The 18625-nt window shown below is 41.0% G+C and overlaps 2 long non-coding RNA genes across 3 annotated transcripts in view; one reads left to right on the top strand and one right to left on the bottom strand.

Annotated features, from left to right (window-relative positions):
• The window catches only part of LOC142829796 (uncharacterized), a 293243-nt gene extending 282483 nt beyond the window's left edge, over window positions 1–10760 (top strand). The window contains exon 4 of the long non-coding RNA XR_012904587.2: window positions 10577–10760. This is a non-coding gene — a long non-coding RNA (uncharacterized LOC142829796). The remainder of the gene's footprint in view (window positions 1–10576) is intronic.
• LOC142829795 (uncharacterized) overlaps window positions 1–18625 on the bottom strand; it is a 133519-nt gene that overhangs the window by 28957 nt on the left and 85937 nt on the right. Inside the window, exons 3-4 of one of the 2 annotated variants that reach the window (XR_016349838.1) lie at window positions 5219–5383; window positions 1099–1228 (exon numbers count right to left, since the gene is read on the bottom strand). This is a non-coding gene — a long non-coding RNA (uncharacterized LOC142829795). Of the gene's footprint in view, window positions 1–1098; window positions 1229–5218; window positions 5384–18625 lie in introns of those variants that run through there. The other variant, XR_016349837.1, reaches the window with a different exon arrangement.

Here is an 18625-nt window from a genome sequence, read left to right as displayed (position 1 = left end):
CTGTAACATTCTCTCTTGTTCATTCTCTTGTTTTCTCCCTCACTCTTTCCCTTGCATTCTCTAATTGTCTCTTTAGTTCTTTCTTTTTTTCCCCTCTGTCACCATTTATTTCTTGCTCTCGTTTTGTTTTGTAATTGTCTCTTTAGCTCTCTTGATCTTTCAAGATACAAGAGAAAAAAGTGAAAATTAGAGAAAGACAATGAGAGAGCGACAGACGGTAAAAGAAAGGAAGAAACTATACATAAAAACTCTCCTAGATTCTGTAATTTCCACTCCAATTAATCTGATGAAGTGAGTTTTACCCATGAAAGCTCATGACCTAATAAATTTAAGCGTGCAGTGTAGACATACACTATTTCAAAATAAGCTATTTTGGAATTTATTTTCCAAGAGTGAGAGAAAAGATAGAACAAGTGAACAAAAGAGAGAACAAGAGAAGAAAATGAAAGACGGACAGAACGAGACAAAGATAGAACAAAAGAATGAGAACACAAGAACCAGTGAAAGGGGTGAACAAGAGAAACAAAGAAGAGATGAGAAAATGTGATAAAGGAGGAATGAAAATACATGAGAATGAGACAATGTGAAATGAAAAAAAGAACTAGAGAACAAGAATAAAAGAGGTAGAACAAGAAAAACACAAGACAATGGCAGAACAAATAAAGAGAAAAAAATAATGACAATAAAAGAACAAGAGAATGAGCACGAGAGAGAGAGAATCAAAGAGCGAAAACAAGAAAACAAAAGAGAATGAAACAGCTGATAACAGAATGTGATCTTGAAAGAACAGGAGGAAAGAGAATGAATGAGAGAAAAGAGAATGAAATTGAGAGTGAGAACAAAAGAAAGAGAACCAAAGAAATGAGGGAGTGTGAGAATGAAAGGACAAGGAGAGAACAAAAGTGGATGAGAGAAAGAATGAGACAACATCTGAGTGCTAGAGAGAGCATGAGAATGAGAACAAAAGAGAAAATAGAACGAGCAAATGAGAAGACGAGTGAACAGAAGAAAGAGAACGCAAGAATGAGGGAACAAAAGATAATGCTTTCAGATGCTCCTTATGCAAGGCCATAGCGATTACAGGATACTTAGCTCTTCTATAACCATCATTATTAAATCCTTACTAACAGAGTAACCACCTCTGGGCTCGGTCCATCAACTTTGACATAGTTGGATTGTGGCAATGAAAATAACATTGCCGGCAGCAGACAGAGGCACTGACAGCATCCTGTATGAAAGAGGTGAAATAAAGTCACTGATAACAGTTTTCCAGTGCCTCCTTTCTTACACAGTTGGGGCAGTGCGTAGGTGCACCACATAATGAATGGGACACGGGAGGAATCAGACTGCAGTGAAGTCTAATTCCTTGCTGATGTCACTGGTCCATCCCATGAACAAATTGCTACCTTCATAGCTTGCTCTTCTGAATGGGTTGCCATATTGGAAGCCCCTTGGCTCCACCCATTCCTACTCTCAACAGATGTAAGGAGGTGGAGGGATATAAGGCCTCCAGCCCTTGTTTACCGCTGCCTATCTGAGCCAAAGAGAGATCAAAGTGGGAGGGGATTGTTCTCGCTCTTATACCATCACCAGCAATGTAGTCACAGTGACAATTAAGTCTTTGTCAAAATCTGTTTCAATGGTGATTGCTTGATTTACACACTGGTGAATTGCTTATAGTATCACTGCTTTGTTTGTGGGTTTTTTTGGGAGGGGGGTGGTGGTTTGGATTGTTGAGCTATGGGATTTTTCTCCACTTAGTCTGCTCCTGTGCCATGAATCAGTCTTCCTTTTCTATACTAAGACCACCACTTAGGGAGGGGGAACAGACTTTTGGAGCCAAGAGAGAGTGGGGAGCACTATGACTGTAGGGGGCCAGGGCACCAAAATGCAAGTTCCCCCAGGGTGCCATTTTCTCTTAAGCCAGCCCTGGTGGTATCTGACCAAAGAAATCATTTGTATGGCTCAATATAAACAAAATCTACTTAAACACAGACTGAGGAAAAATAAAACCAATTTGGTTTCCATTGCTTCAAAAAACCTCTTTCCATCCTGGCCGGAAGGCTGGAATTAGGAATTGTGGGGTGTTAGACATGGTTTCCCTACATGTACATAATTTACCATTTTGTTCAAAGCCTTTCAGCGCACACACACACTATAACAATCATTCCAATGCCACTGGTCCAGACTGAATTTTGATTTATAGCAAGTCATTTGCCCCTAGGTATTTTGTAGAAGTCCTTTGAAAGGGCTTCTACAAAATGGGGAAATGCCGGACAGTATTTTAGAACATTTCTTACGTTTAAAAGAAGCTACTGCTCTAGGGAAAATACATTTAAAATTAAATTTTTAACTGCTTGAGAATGCAGGCAGTTGCTGTTGATCACTCTTTCCTGATCAGACATTAAGTGCATGGGAAGCAATTTCCTCTTGCTTGGCTGTATTGAACTTATTGCATTAAAAAGAAAGAACATGACGGCCCCAAGAGCTTGACAGGGAAAGGAAAAACCGTGGGTTTTCAGCTTGCCAGCACTTCCGAGTAAAGTCTCAGTGTTAACTAACAAAATTAAATGTGAATCTGTTATTAAAGCATATGCCACCTATGCAATAAATGAAATTCACTTTGGCCCCTATGCTTACTTGGTCCTAACAAAGGTGCTGATTCGGTAGAGTTGCTAAGCACTTTGATGGTGCCTGAAGTCAATGGAACTGCTCACATAGTTAACAGGCAAGTGTTTCGGCTCGGATTCTAGTTAGCTGAATACTAGCATACTATGCCATAGCATAGTGATGATTTGTTTTAACTGAATTTGATTAAACTGTGAACAGTCCTGGGGTACCTTAGAGACTAACAAATATATTAGATCATGAGCTTTCATGGGAAGTGGGTTTTAGCCATGACTGAATAAATGTGTTCATTTAATCAACAATGAACAGTCTTGTAGTTCTTTAGAGACTGTGTTCACACCTTTTTCCTGTACTTTCATTGTCATGTATGCAAAATTTACTACAGTGAATAAAGAATTGTGCGAGATGAATGTCAAATTGTATAACTAACCAGTGATGAGACATTTCAAGCATAATACTCAACCATTCGATTCCAAATTCGTGATCTTTTTTAGTAAGAGAAATCATCTAGCCAGCTAACTAAAATAGTAGCCCACTATCTCTGCACCCTCCAGTGCTATTTCAGAAGCTTTACAGGGCCCATCTCTGCTACTGCTACTCATGCTAAAGATTACCTCACTCCACACATGGTCCTACTGAAGCTAATGAGCACCCTGCAACCAGGAAAATAGTGAAATGATTTGAATACATTGTTTATAATTATTATTTAGAGGCTAAAGAAGTCTTGTGCAGATTAAGTGTCATAACATTTACATTGTGGGAGTATTTGCAGTGGGTTGAGAGGGACGTAGATGGGGTAGGAGTGGAAGCATCCATTTTGCCGGGAAGGGAAGTGTTGAGAATGAACAGATATGGAAGGAGGAAATTGCAGTGGGAAGATATTTTACACAGGGACTGTTACATTTTTAGGGATCTGTAATAATTTTTCTATACTATAGGTTAGACCTCTCTAGACTGGCACTCTCTGGTCCAGCAACAGCCAGATGGTCACTTATCACGGATAACTAAAATCATGTCAGAGCAAGTTTTCCATGGTCCCATAACATTTGTTTACAGCCACAAGTCCTGGCTCTCGGTGTTCTGTGCTGTTATTGAGCTCTGATTTACCCCTACATGTCCTCTAAGAGCCAAGTAAGCAGTGGGAGTGTTGGAAATGTGGCTAGACAATATTGACCTCCCGCGATTCGGCAGTCTCTGGTTTGGCACTGGGCAGGTTCCAAGAGTGTTGGACTAGAGAGGTTCAACCTGTAGCACATCTCAATTTGAAAGGTTAATCATATTATTCAATAGCAGCAACAGAAATGTAACAACTGGAAAATAGCTGAGATTTATGAGAAGAGCATTAGCAAATTACAGAGCGAGAGGAGAAAGGAAAGGCTTTTAAAATTCCTTTGTTGTTTCCTTTTCAATTTACATATTCCAAAATATGGAACAAGGATATATGTGCATTAAAGTAGGTCATAAAATAATATATGAGTAACCATAAAGGAATAGCAGCAGTGGAGAACTGGAGTACAGCTTTCAGCAGCGATGAGGCTTTAACTTTGATTTATACCTTTGTGACTTGGTCCCTTTTGCCCTGACATGACTGCCTGCTTTGCTTTTCTGTAAACAACAAGTCGTAGTCCATCAATCTCCAGCAAAATGGACATGTTTTACAAGCTGGTGATGGATTTCTGCAAGCTGACAAATCTGTCTTTTGCGGCATTTCATTGAGTGCACACGTTAGGGGGTTAAGAAATTAGCCAATAAAACAGTGATCAGAGGCTTTGCATAGAGAAATCCATGGCTGAGAGAGGCTAGAATATTTATTCAAGATGCCTCATGGAAAAAAACTGAAACAGAAGTGTGTGAGCAGAATTATTTCTAAATTGCTTATATTTTTCTTTTGTTTAAACTCTTCCTCTCCCCCTCCCCCCCCCCCCCCGCAGGTCCTAGTAATAACTAGAAGACTCTGAAGAGTTATATGGGGGTGTAACTTGTTAAAGAGTTATTCTGCTGAAGCCCACAACACTGTGATTTACACCAATGGTGTAGATCTAATTTTTTTTTCTGTTCCTGCTGCATGTACCTCAGTTGGGCTATAAAAAAAGTCCTAGTACATGATAAAATGCTAATATGGACTAGGCAGTTCTAGTTATACCCTGTGTTAGCACAGTCCACTTACATCCAACATTTATTTTTTTCCCAAGCCTTACACCATTTAAAGAGTTGTGAATTTCACCCTCAGGGTGCATTTCAGAAGACTTCTCTGAATTTGCTAGACTTTCCCACTGTTGCTACTATCCATGAAACAATTGTGTTACCAATACTAAAAACGGTGGTGAAGACATGCTCTCTCAGCAGTAGAATACTCCCCTGAATGAGGCAGAATTCGATTGGTTCCCTCAGGTCATCTACAGCTTTCTCATTTAGCAGCAGAACAGGAAGGCGAACAAGGGTTCTTGGACCGAAAGATAAGAAGCATTAAGGAGAAAGAATTACATCTTTATCCCTGGGAGTTGAAGTAGTTCAGTGTTTAAACTTTGTTTTTTTCCCTACAGCCTAATAGAAGAAAAGAGTGAAGGTGGGATTAAAAAATGGGACCTACCTGGGTTTGATCTCTTCTTTTCTACCTTGCTTTGCTTCTCTTCTAGCTTCCGAAAGTCTGGCCGCTGGCAGGTGTCTCAAGGGTTACGCCGAAAAACTATGGCCCCTCAAAAATCACGGATCACTTTTGAATTCTTAGCTGAGAAAAGTTAGGAACACGAAGCACCTATAAGCAATTAGGGATTGTTTGTGTCATTCCTAGCACAATCACAAATCACAGAACAAAAACTACACAGTGAGGGGGTCTACTCCAGGACAGAGGATCCCAGTCGCTACAGGGTGCCTAAGTGCTAATCCGTACAATGCAGGAACAAAGTTTAGAATGAGTTTTGATAGTTTTCCATAGAGTGCCAAAGAGAATTTCAATGTAGCGGAATGACTTCAGTTTGAAACTGGTGTAGACAAGGGCTTAGCACTTCAGCTGCTGTCATGTAAACCCTCCCCTTGTGCATAAGAAAAGGTGTGTGTGTGCGCGCTTGTGAACTGAAAATGGTGTGTCTGAGTTTTTAACTGATTCATGCTCAGGCAAAAAAAAGGGAGGGGGGGAAGGCTTTGAAATGTTGATCCAACATTTGTAGTTATGCAGGTAAATACAATATAATCAAAAGCACCAGATGTCGGGGAGGAGGGTTAGGATGGGTTTCCGGAGTCTCACTCCCAGGTACAGTGCTAGAGTATTAAACGGGAGTGTGTTATTTCAGAAATCAATACAAAAGCAACAGAAACAACTCCCGTAACAGGGACTGGCTGTTGCGGAAGGCAGATGCTAGAGATGAGTTGATGGTAAGCTTCACAGCCACATAGCCTCAAAACACAAAGATTGCGTCTAGATTGGCATGATTTTCTGCAAATGCTTTTAACGAAAACATTTTTCTGTTAAAAGCATTTGCAGAAAAGAGCGTCTAGATTGGCCCGGATGCTTTTGTGCAAAAGCACTTTTTGCAGAAAAGCATCCGTACCAATCTAGACGTGGTTTTGCGCAAGAAAGCCCCGATGGCCATTTTTGCCATCGGGGCTTTTTTGCACAAAACAGTCCTCTCCTGTCTACACTGGTGCTCTTGAGCAAATACATTTGCTCAAGAGGGCTTATCCCTGAGCGGGAGCATCATAGTATCTGCGCAAGAACACTGACAATCTTACATTAGATCGTCAGTGTTCTTGTGCAAATTCAAGCGGCCAGAGTAGACAGCTGGCAAGTGTCCACTTTTGCGGAAAAACTTGCCAGTCTAGACACAGCTAAAGAGTAAGACAGCACAGTCCTGCCATTAGTACTACAAGGGTGGGAACTGTAGATGCTACTACCAAGCTATGCTGTAACTCCCCCACCTCAGTGTGGTCTCGTTTAAGTGGTCATGTTTCTAGTTAAGGAATCTTTCATTTTAACAATGCTACTGAACAGCCTGTCTTCTGCCTTGGTGTCTCCCATCTCCTGAAAAGCTGTGAGCTGCTCCCATCAGTGATTCTTTATAAACATTGGTCTACATTTACAGAAATGATTGGGATTTTGGGAGGTTCAATTATTTTAAAGGTGGGCACTCAATAGATCAGCAGGCCTGGTTTTTCAGGCCTTGGGGTGTTCAGCCCTCCCCCATCGCTGTATTGTCTTGACATCATGCAACTCTTCCCTAGTCTGAATATTGTTCATCGTAAGTTATGTTTGCTCAAAACAGTGGGTGAAATTTGTTCCTTAAAAATGGGCTTTTTGTTTTGAACATGGAAGTGCTTTGGTAGAGTTTTGTCACAAAAGTAAACCCTTTGTGAGATGGTCACAACATATGAAATGATGGTAGGTTTGCACTTCTTTGAGAACACTTTGCACGCCTTTAGAAACGGCAAACAATTTCTTGACATTCTTTTTTCCATCAGCATGGTTCTGGATTTCTCTGTGCCACAGATCTGGTCCAACAGTTTAATCTCAGAGTTGTACACTTCCCTCTGCTGGATTGTTACCAGACACCAAGTGAAGGGTATGGGGGATTCAGTCTTTTGAATGCCTCAAAGCAAAGTCTGTGTAGAGTTTAGGAACTTTCTCTGGCACACAATCCCCATACAGTCCCTCTGTCTGACACTCTTCTTGGCAATGGGGACCCTACCAGCTGAATGCTTTGACTCTCAATCTACTGCTGCCTTTCCCAAACCTCCCCAGCTGTTTTTGTGCATGTCTCAGCACGCCACTGAAGGGATGAACCATCTGACAGATTAAGTGATGTACACAGAGAGTAAACAGACATACAGACTTTGCATAGGACTCTAAACACAACTTATTCCTTCACGAGAGAGAGAGAGAGAGAGAGAGAGAGAGAGAGAAAGAAAGAAACACATCTAGACACCATAATACCACATATTTATCCTGCCTCTGTCTCCTTACCACACTGGAAAGCTCTGAAGCCAGAATCTTCCATGACATCATAATATTTCTCCTGCCTTCCTGCACATGATGTCTCAGCCAGAACATGGAATCACTGGAATTACTCACTTCTCGCTGCCTAGAGACCCTCTTGTATAACCTGTAGCCCCCTTTAGCAGGAGACCTCTTGATCAGCATCAATATACCTGCGACCATGTGAATTTACTGGTGGGTGACCTCTCCCCAAATAAAACAGGTCTCCAGCCTATTGCTTGGGATGTTTCTATTTGTCTAGAACACCATCAGGATTTAAAGATCATCTGTGGTAGCCCTGTGTCACGACTCACTTGGAATTTCAGCCCAGCATGAAACAGGAAAAAAAACAAAAACATCCAAAATGGAATCTGGAGGCTCATAAAGAGGCCTAGCGAGCATTCATTATTTCAAAAGAATTCATAAGCTATACAGACTTCCCCACACTGCCACAGAACATAATGCAGTGGCCTAAAGCAACAACTTGCAGGTTTTTTCTGAGTCCTACAAGGCTGTCAAAATTCCATTAAATGCTAATAATTTCCTAAGGAAGTTACAGCAATTGCATTTTGTCGATTAAAAAAAATATTTTCCATCTGTCCCATTCTCTCCACACGTGGAAAAAATCAAATCTCCCAATTTAATTGAGAATAAGTGATGAGGAAAATACATTTTGCTCTGTAGACATACCCTTATTATAGGAGCAAATGGAAAATTTACTGAGACAGGTGAGTTGTAACTAATACATCTCCAAGGTGAGTGGCTATTGTTAAATCAAGGGACAATGGTTACTGGCTATATAAATAGCAATTTTGGAATGTCTCACTGAATCATGGGGGAATCCTGAACTCTGATTAAATCTCACAATACCATTGAAATATTGGGACATAAAACCCCAGATGCTTGGTGCACAGTACAGTAACAGGCATGCTTCAGGATTTACTTATATCATTCAAAATTCCTATACTAGTTTGCTACTGTTGTTCTGTACTTATTGTAAGTATATCGCTGCTTCCTAGGGAAAGGTCCATAATCAATAGATTGGCAGATACATTGGAAAGGATCACTGAAGTCTGGAAAATCCCATGTTCAGTTTGCAGAGATATTTTTGTTTGGGGTAGACTATGCTTTTTTTTCTTTACCCTTGGAAGCTGTGATACACAAGTGTTCCCACAGGGCACGTCTACACTTGCAGCATTATTTTGGAACAACTGACGTTATTTTGAAATAACAGTGAGCGTCTACACAGCAAGCCATTATTTTGAAATAATTTCACGATGGAGGACTTATTCACGAGGAATAGGGGACGTCAGAGTAAGGAGGGTTATAGGAGTCAAAGGAAGAGTGTTCTTCCTTTCAACTTCCTGCTACATACACCGCACCAAAATCCGAATTAAGTGATTTTGACTTAAGCTACGTCAACTGCGCACCTGAAGTTATTTATCTTAATTTGACTTTTTCCATGCAGTGTTGACGTACCCATACTGTGCTGATCAGCACCGTTTAAATATGAATAGAACAGCTGTGCATTCTCAGGCAAATTGTGGCTATGGCAACAGACATTTCCCCATTACTACTCTACCTTTTTTTCTGGAGGGGTGGGAAGCAACGTAGTAAAGTTCTTTAAAGGTTTCTTCCTACTTCGCTATTGCACTAAGCCAGCTCTGCTGCCAGGCACAGGATGAAGAGAGATGAGTCCAGTCACTTCGCACCTATCTGCACTAATTTACTCCTTGGAAGAAACAGCTGGAGTGCAGATGTGGTAATCCCCCAGGACTACACTCAATGGGAGTACCAAATCAAGATATGCAACTACAGTTACGTTAATTACATAGCTGGTGTTGATGAACCTTGATTCAAGTTTCTCCACCAGCCCCACATTGGTAGGCCAATGTGATGAGATGCACCAGCTGGCTTCCCTTACTCCTCACGGAATCAAACGTAACGGCCACCAGCAGGGGCGCCCTCAGTTTGATATAGTAAGTCACTAAGATCCACTAAATCAAACTCCGGAAGATCTATTGCAGCACCATCAATCTTCCATTGAGTGAAGTCATGGCTTTAAGGTCAGATTGTGGAAGAGGAACACAAAGTTTGGTCAAATCAATGGAAAAACTCCCACTGACCTGAATATTGCAGGATCCAGCCTTTACTCTCTTGCGGGCCAGTATGGGAGCTAGTCACAATGTAGCTCTCAAGGCTGTGGTTTAAATCTTTTTTTCCAGATTGTGTACGGGAATTATTCTTAAACTAAGCATCTTTCTGCACATTCAAAATGGGTCTTGGTTTATTAAAAATAAATCCTGAAAAAAAAAATAGAGCAAAACAAGAATGTCATAGAAATGAACCAATATAATTCTGTGAACTCTGGATACCTTTGGCTTTTGGAGGGTTGCTAGTATTTTTGTTGCTCATCTTTGATGGGTTCACTCATTTGAAATAACAACTTTGAGCCTTGGAAGAGTAATCACAAGAGGGAATCTATGTAGTTGTAGCATACTTATTTTTACTGAAAAATACAGAGAGTTCTACTCCCTTGTATTGTGGTCCTCATGATAAAAGATATAGATTATATATAGATGTGTTACCAAGGGAATGACCAAAACCAATAATCCCTGCCGTGAAAATAAAAAAATAAACGCTCAGTTGAAAATTAAACTACTGATCAGTGGCAGACAGAGGACTTCTGCCAGGAAAGCATTTCATTAGGGGACCGGGTCTGCTTTTATGCATTTATTTTCAAATGAGAAATGCTTACTTCCTTTTATCTTTCTCGTGCATGTCTCCCAAATACGACCAGTCCCATGAGCAATTCAGGAAATAGCTTTCTTCCATTAACCTGCTGCTCCTCATCTCATGAAATATTCATGAGAAATAACTATTATGTTATTTGTAGTATGATAATACCTGAAATGCACTTATTTCTGTATAATAGGCAAGACATGAAAGGACTGAAGTACTGTTATTCCCCTTTTACAGACAGAAAACTGAGGCAAGGAGGATAAAGTCATTTGCCCAAGGTCATAGAAGAGTCTACAGCAGAGGCAAGAACAGAACTTGGGTTTCAGTTCTTTCAATGCAAGACCATCCTTCCTCTTCATGAAGGCACAGAAACAGATTTACCCGGAATTGCTTGGATCATTAAATAGATTCATGTTGGGGGTTTTGAAAATAAATTGTCCCTATTTTATTTAAATCATTGCTCCGGGATGGGGCAGGAGAGGAGGGGTTCAGGATGCAGGCTGCCCCAGGGATAGCGAACAACCTCAATCCCACAGTAGCAGCTTGGGGCCAGGTGAGAAGCATCTCTCCATGGCTGCTGCAGCTCCAGTGGGCACAGCCTGGCCTGGGGTGCTTGTCCCCTAGCTGGGGCAGATAGAGGTTCATCTGCACCCTGCACTCCCCAGCCAGAATGAGGAATGCAGCAAACTATGTACTTTCCCCTAGCTCCCTGACAAAGTGGAACAGCCAGCAATGGGCCCTATATGAATTCGGGGGAGAGGGTTAGCTTCAGTCCCCCTCCCCGTCCCCCCCAGTGCCTTGGGGGTGAGAGGTTTAGAGTTGGGGCAGTCCCTGAGGTGGGGGGCAGGCGTGCCCCAGCCAGCCCATTTTACCAGCCTAGTGAGCCTGTCTCTTTTCTGTATGGTTTTCTGAGAAACAGTCCCATTCCAGACACATCCCATTTTCCTGGCAAAAATCAACCCTCAGTTTGCTTTAAGTTATGATGAGAGGAACCTGCATACTGAAATTGATTGTTCAAGCACTCCTCTTAAATAGTAAGAGCTAGAACTGACAGACTCTATCAAGCATGCAGTAGGTATATAATTCACCAAATATATCATATTATGGATACAGCTTTTTTGATCTAACAATGAAGACGGTCAGGGTGTTTAAAAACACAGATTTTTTTTTTTGTAGTGGGAGGGTGAGAACAAAGGGGCAGCATAAGCAGACGTTAAATTACAACTCAAAATCTACATAATGCTCATCTTTTTTGCGCTACCACCACCCTAACTTTCAAACTTTAAGTGGGTTTAGTGTTATAGATTAAATCAATAAAAAAAATTTACAGTAACTGAGTGAAATTCAGAAGTTGGATAAAATAAATCTGTTGTAGAAATGATGTGGAAGATTATTTTCTCTCGTAACAGAGTTTAAACTCATGGGGAAATAATCTAAAATTTGAAAAGCCAAAAGGAACCATTTTTATCAAAGCAACACACAGGTAAAAGATCATTGTTGCTGAATAACAAGCATCGCCTCTCTAACCACATTAAAAAAAGCTGATGAATGCTTAAGTCGGATTCTTAACATGGCAGAAGTCAAGATGCCATATTTACTCAGATAGCCTGTCTTCAAAAATTAATGCTGGGGATACCAGTAGGGAACCACTTGAAAAATAAAATCCACCATGTAGCGTTAAAGGACTTGCAAAACATACCATGTGGACTTTCAGGTTTATTGTTGCTTAGGGTCTCCTTGAACAAATTTGCTGAGTGTACAGGTTGGATTTCTCCAACTGCTGCCAAGAGCCGGCAAAGGTTGCACCTCTATAAACTGGGACTCTGTGGTCTGGCAATATCTGTGGTCTTGCAGGACCATGGATATTCCAGGATCAGAGAGGCCCAGCATGCTGCAGGGGGCGGGTAGCATCTTAGTGGCTTCCTGGACTTTATATCACTGGGAACTGGGCTGGACCTGGGGAATAACAAATCAAACATTGGACTTTAAGTTATGCCAAAAGCAATGGCTCCTTGAGAAGCCATTCTAGCTGCTGAGGATTGCTGGAGCAAATCTACACCATGACAGCTACTGCCACCAGCGTCTGTGATGTGTCTACAGTCTACACCATCTTCTAAGGTATACCCTACATGAGGCCAGCAGAGTCTCTAGGCAATCTCTTCAAAGGAATTTAAGGGCGCTTTGTGTCATGTTGAATGGGCGCTAAACAACCTTAATCTAGCGAGGAACTGGCTCTCTGTCTATAAAATGCTCTGTTTTGAAATAAAAGGAGAACAAATGTTAGAGTAGCTTTATTTGTCTGCCCAACTTTTGAGTCTCAGCAGACGTGCACTTCTATGTGTGACAGAAGGAAACACAGACTGTTCCAAACCATACGCTAGTTCCAAAGTGAAGCTTTTCAATAAACAGAGTGGATCCAAGCAGAGAGATGCTCATTTACAACCACTGGGGATCTGGACCACTGTGTGCTCTCTCCCTCTCTCTGTCACTTCTCTCCTCCACACCCAGAAACATGGGAGTTCTATCCATGAGTGGTCCCCCCCCCCCCCCCATTCTTAGCCATTGAGGAGGAAGGGATATTTTCCATGTTCACTTGAGCCTCTCTGATTGAAACAGGGGTAGCTGTTTAGCTGGATTAGATTAAAATTATATCAGTTCCACTCATCCCTAAGTATGGCTGGAGTTTATCAGATCCATAGCTCTATGGAGCCAAGAGATTCTATATCAATGCACTGCAATATGAAGTCAATTTGGATTACTACTGCATAGGGATACACATAATTCCATCCCAGAGACGTTTGGCCTGCCTTAAGTCAATAGAGTTATACCAATTCATTTCGTCAGCTGCTTTCTTCTTTTCAGTCCGCTTTGTAGTTGGCAAGCCATCGCCATGACATGTTGGCTTGTCGGAACCTCAGCAGAGAGGGCTGACTACCCTCACATTTTTCTGTCAGCACTGATACACAACAGCAATGGTGATACCCAGGTAAGCAGCAGACATGCAGATACAACAAACAGAGAGAAGAGGACAGCTCCCAAGGGGGTGTAAATGGATATAGCTCCATTGACTTGCTCTCAACAAATCAGGTACCAGATTAAGGATGTAGGTGACTAGTAGACTACTTGGTAAGCATAGGTTTATCGGTTAGTTGAGTCACTACTCAATTAGTCATTCCCCCCCTTGCTGCCTCTGGTACAGAGGCAGCAAGGTGTGGGGAGCAGGAGCCAGTCCTGGAGGGGCGGAGAGCAGGGAGCTGGTCCAACTGCCATGCCGTTGCCTTTTAAATTCATCTCAGACAGGAGAACCCTTTCTGTAGTAAGCGTCTACACTGATGGGCAACCACACCGCTGGAACTGCACCAGTGTAGTGCACCATAGCAATTTAAGTGCAGGCAAATCCTTACATTCCAGTTGTACTGAGTTCCAATGGAAACACTTTTTGCAATCATTGATTTAGAATGAAGCTTGACTTTTGTTATTTCAACAAAGAAAAACCTCTACTACATTTGGAAGGGGGGGGGATAATCATCTGATATAGTAAATAATCTCTTGGCAGCACTACTTTTGAAAATAAATATTTTCTTTTTTAACTAAGCCTTCCCCATCTGTTCTGCCTTCTAATTACAAATGTATGAGCATGTAACTCTCAAATGTGTCATACAAACTAAGATAGAAATTATTCAGTTCTTAGCTTCTGTATACCCAGGTCTTAACTCACCTCCGCAAGCATCTGCTCTGTGTTTCTCTCATGTTTCAGACACAGGGAGAAATTATTCCCCTGATGCAGTGATTTATCAGTGGAGTCTTTTAAATTACGGCAAAGATGGATTGCAGATGCAGAAATAAAGTTTTCAGACACCATTAATGACTGCTTCTTGGAGCAGGTAGGCTGAAACCCATGAGGGAAGAAGCAAATCTTGAACTATTTTTAAGTGGAGCAGAACATCTGGTCCAAGAGGTGTATATAGTTGAACTGCTCACTAATAATAGCCATAATATCATTATTTTTTGTATCCTTGAGTGTGGGATATTTAAATACAACTGTGGTGGACTTTTCTATGTCAGAAAGGAGAATTCCACAAAAAATGAGGAAGTGAGGCAATGGAAATGAAAAGAAACGATCACAAGAGTGAAATGCATGCAAGCTGCATGGAAACCAACCAACCACACCCATAAATGAAGTGTAACTCAAATGTGTGCTCCAAATAAAAAGTGAACGGTAAGCGAACAAACAACACCTAACAACTCAACAACAGAGTAAAAGAAGTAATTAGAGGCAACAAAGGCATTCTTTAAAAACTGCCAGTTAACTATCTCTTCACACAACACAAGACCCATGAATCACCCAATTAAATTAATGGGCAGCATGTTTAAAACAAATAAAGGGGAGTATTTCCTCATATAGTACCAAGGCAGGATCACATCAAGGGATGTGGTAAAAGATGGAAACTGCATCTGGGTTCAAAACAAGACAGACTACAGCGGATAGTTCCATCAATGGCTATCTATTAGCCAAGCTAGTCAGGGATGCACCCCCATGCTTTGGGGGTCCCTAAGCTGGCTTCCAGTAGCTGGGACTGGATGGCAAGGGGCGTGAGACTTGATAAATCCCTGTTCTGGTTCATTCCTTCTGAAGGGTCTGGCACCGGACACTGTCAGAAGAATGACTAGTGGGCAAGAGGGACACCAGTTAACGAGTACTGTGTAGGGCCCCACAAAGCCTAAACATAGCCCAGTGGTGGTGGTTGTTTTCAATACTCTCTGGTTACCCCCACACTGTGACGCGACATCTCCTTAAGAAAGTCTGAGCGGCTCTGTGGGATCTCACCATTTCATGTGCTTCTTCAGGATACGGTAGGCCACAAGTTAAACAGCAGAGCATACAAAACAGCCAGCAAAGGAGCAAACTTGACTCAAGCCCAACATATCAAGTTAGCAACAGGTGCTTCCTTTTACTATGTTTTACTGAGAAGCTATTGGCAGAGAGAGAGGGAGGTACCACATTCATGAATAATATCATTGACTCTTAAAAGATAGGTCATAAGCAATCCTGACTCTGATCCTGCAACAGAATCTACACAGCTCCATGCAATTCAATGGGGCTCTGAGTAGATACAGAACTCCATCCCCAAAATTTTAAAAGTGATTAAAATGCCATCAACATAGACGAAAAAGGAGCCTGCATCCTACCTGTTGCTGCATAATAAAACTGAACTTAGCAGCAGATGACTGGTTTTAATGCACAAGGATTTGTAGTCATAACCAGCCCACACAGAGTGTTTTAGGTTATTCTGAAGGCTGTTGTAATAAAGAACACCGTAAATCATTCTCTCTCTCTGGAAATAGCTGGTATGCAGAAAGAATCTCTTTAAAGATGTTGGAAAAAGAAAGCAAGGCTGCTGTTGACTCAGAATTACCCCATTTATTTGGTGGTGGGGAGGGAGGAAGCAATACACCATTTGACTGAGGCCATATTCAAAAGTTTTCATGACTGAAATCCACACGGCAACCCCTATTGAATCTATTATTTGTCACTACCCATGAAGATTTTGATAGCTGAAGACAGTAAGCTACATTTTGCAAGTACCAGAAATGCTTTTTGGGAGGACTGAGGCTAATAGAACTTTGAAGAATGTCAGAAGCATTGGTGGCAGGGCCGAAATGCATTAGGTGATGAAAGAAGATTTGAAATGAAGGACAGGGAGTTAGTCAAAAGGACTCCCACTCATCCGTTATAAATTGGCAATATCCATTTCTTCACAGCTTAAATAAGCTTTTTTTCAAACACAGGTGAAAACAATCAGCAAGGGAAGATTAGGCCTTTAGCATGACTGATCAGTAAAGGATCCTTTTTTCCTGAAGGAAATTCCAGCAAAAATTAAAAAAAAGAAAGATGAAAATGGAAACTTACTTCAAATAGGAGCTTTTGATGAAAAACCAAAAGATTTTCAGTGAAAGTAGGATTTTCGCCAACATTTCCATTTCACTCAACAGCTATTTTTAGTCATGAAAATATTTCAATTGAAAAGTTTCAGTCAACTCTAATCTTTGGCAAGCTGCTATTCAAAACACCTCTTAGATATCCAATGTCCCATTCTTCCATCTCCTGCTAATGTTTATGCTCCTTTTCATTGGCCTCAGTAATGCTGTATTTCCATTTATCAAAAGGATACATATTTGGCTCAAACAACCTTTTATATCCTTGACATTTAAGCATTTATGCCCTCTCTTACACCTTTTTTTTTAATTAGAGATACACACGTCTCCTCCATGCAGAAACAACTACCGTGTTGTATCTAAGGATTGTCATTTTCAGGAATAATTTAGGTTTTGCATGTACTTGTCTGGCTTGGCAAAACACAGCATCATGCAGTCGCATTGTGTTTTAGACCATCTTAGTTGTCTTAGATACACAAAGAAATCCTGAATATTTTCCAGAGTGAAAAATGAAATTGCTTTCTTATGAGGTTCTGATTACAAAGATGATTGCATTCAATATTTATAGATCTTTTCTGTGGCTTAGAGAGGAGTTCAAAACAGGTTTTCTACTGCACTGCCTCTTTTGAGCTAAGAAATAACATTACAAATCCTCTTTAAACTCATACTTTCTTCAGTCACTGAGATCTGAAGTTTTCTTTCAAGCTCAGTTACACTTGCTTCTCTTACGGTACTGTAAGGCTAGTTGTGCTTCTATTGGTGTCAATGGGAATTTTGCCATTGTCTTCTCCAATAATTGTTTGGGTGGGATGGTATGGTGTTCCATAACGCATTGAAGAATGAGGCATGTTTTTTTGAACGAGACATTATAAAACTGAATTTCTGAACTTTTGCATGTCACACAGGGAATGTCTTCCATATTCCAGAAACACACCAGGAGATTTCATGTACTGGAAAATTCTTTAATCAAATTCTATAATCAGACCTCCCCCCTCAGTCTTTCCTTACAGGGACAAAGTTAATGGAAAGTGGATGCAAAATACTTTCCTTACAGGGACAAAGTAAATGGAAAGTGGATGCAAAATACAGAATGATTGGTTGCCTTTTTACTAAGCATTCACTCATCTGACATTGCATGATTAACAGAGAATCAGTTGTCCCCTCCCCCCCCAACCTTCACATTATCAAAAGTTCTTTGTATGATTAAATGCAAAAAACTACATGAGGCATGACTGTTTCTAAAGAAAATATTTGTCAAGGTTTTCCTTGAAGTAAGGGTTCTTCTTTAATTGTGCTCTCTCAACAGCAAAAAAAAGTATATCAAAACAGAAAACAATGGCACAGAATTCTTTTATACCAAAGTATGTAATGCTGAACCATTCTTAGCGCCTTTGAAAAGCATTCTAGTCCATTTTATTTCTTATGTTTTTATCTGCTTTTGCTGTTTGAAAAGCATAATTAGTCCCTCCCCTCTACCCAAGGACAACACTTCTCCTGCTGACATAATGCCATCTCTGGGAGAGGAGGTAACTAAGCTGATCAGAGAGTTACCTCCTATTGGCTTAGAGGGACTTCAGTAGACACAGCCATGCTGATATATTTGGACTACGTCTAGACTGGCATGATTTTCTGCAAATGCTTTTAACGGAAAAGTTTTTCTGTTAAAAATATTTGCATAAAAGAATGTCTAGATTGGCATGGGCGCTTTTCCGCAAATGCACTTTTTGCGGAAAAGCGTCCGTGCCAATCTAGATGCGGTTTTGCGCAAGAAATCCCCGATCACCATTTTCACCATCGGGGCTTTTTTGCACAAAACAGTTTTCAGCTGTCTACACCGGCCCTTTTGTGCAAAAGCACTTCTGGAAAAGGGCTTTTCCTCCAACGGGAATGTCAAAGCATTTGCGCAAGAAGCACTGATTTCGAACAGTAGAACGTCAGTGCTTTTGCATAAAATCAAGCTGCCAGTGTAGATAGCTGGCAAGTTTTTCCACAAAAGCAGCCGCTTTTGCGGAAACACTTGCCAGTCTAGACACAGCCTTGTAGTGTAGACATATGCGTCTATGTACACAGAAATGCTGTGCAGAATACATCCCCAACCCCCAAGATGCCACAAATCCAAGCTTTATGAGATCAAGTCCTATATCCGCTTACAAAACTTGCTTTCTCCAATACAAACCTACCCAAACATCATTACGTTGTCTTCACAATTCACCCTGTGCAGTTGAGAAAAAAGGACAAATCACCCACGAAAGATGTTCATCATGTTACACAGCCCACTCTATTAACCTCATTTCGCAGACTAACACAACTACCCCTCTGAGACTATTAAAAATCTATTCTGTTCTTTAT

This window comes from Pelodiscus sinensis, chromosome 6 (genome assembly GCF_052426305.1).
Source record: "Pelodiscus sinensis isolate ZL-2025 chromosome 6, ASM5242630v1, whole genome shotgun sequence".
Lineage (NCBI taxonomy): Eukaryota > Metazoa > Chordata > Testudines > Trionychidae > Pelodiscus > Pelodiscus sinensis.
Note: the sequence above shows the minus strand (reverse complement) of the source record. Positions and strands in the feature narration are given on the sequence as shown.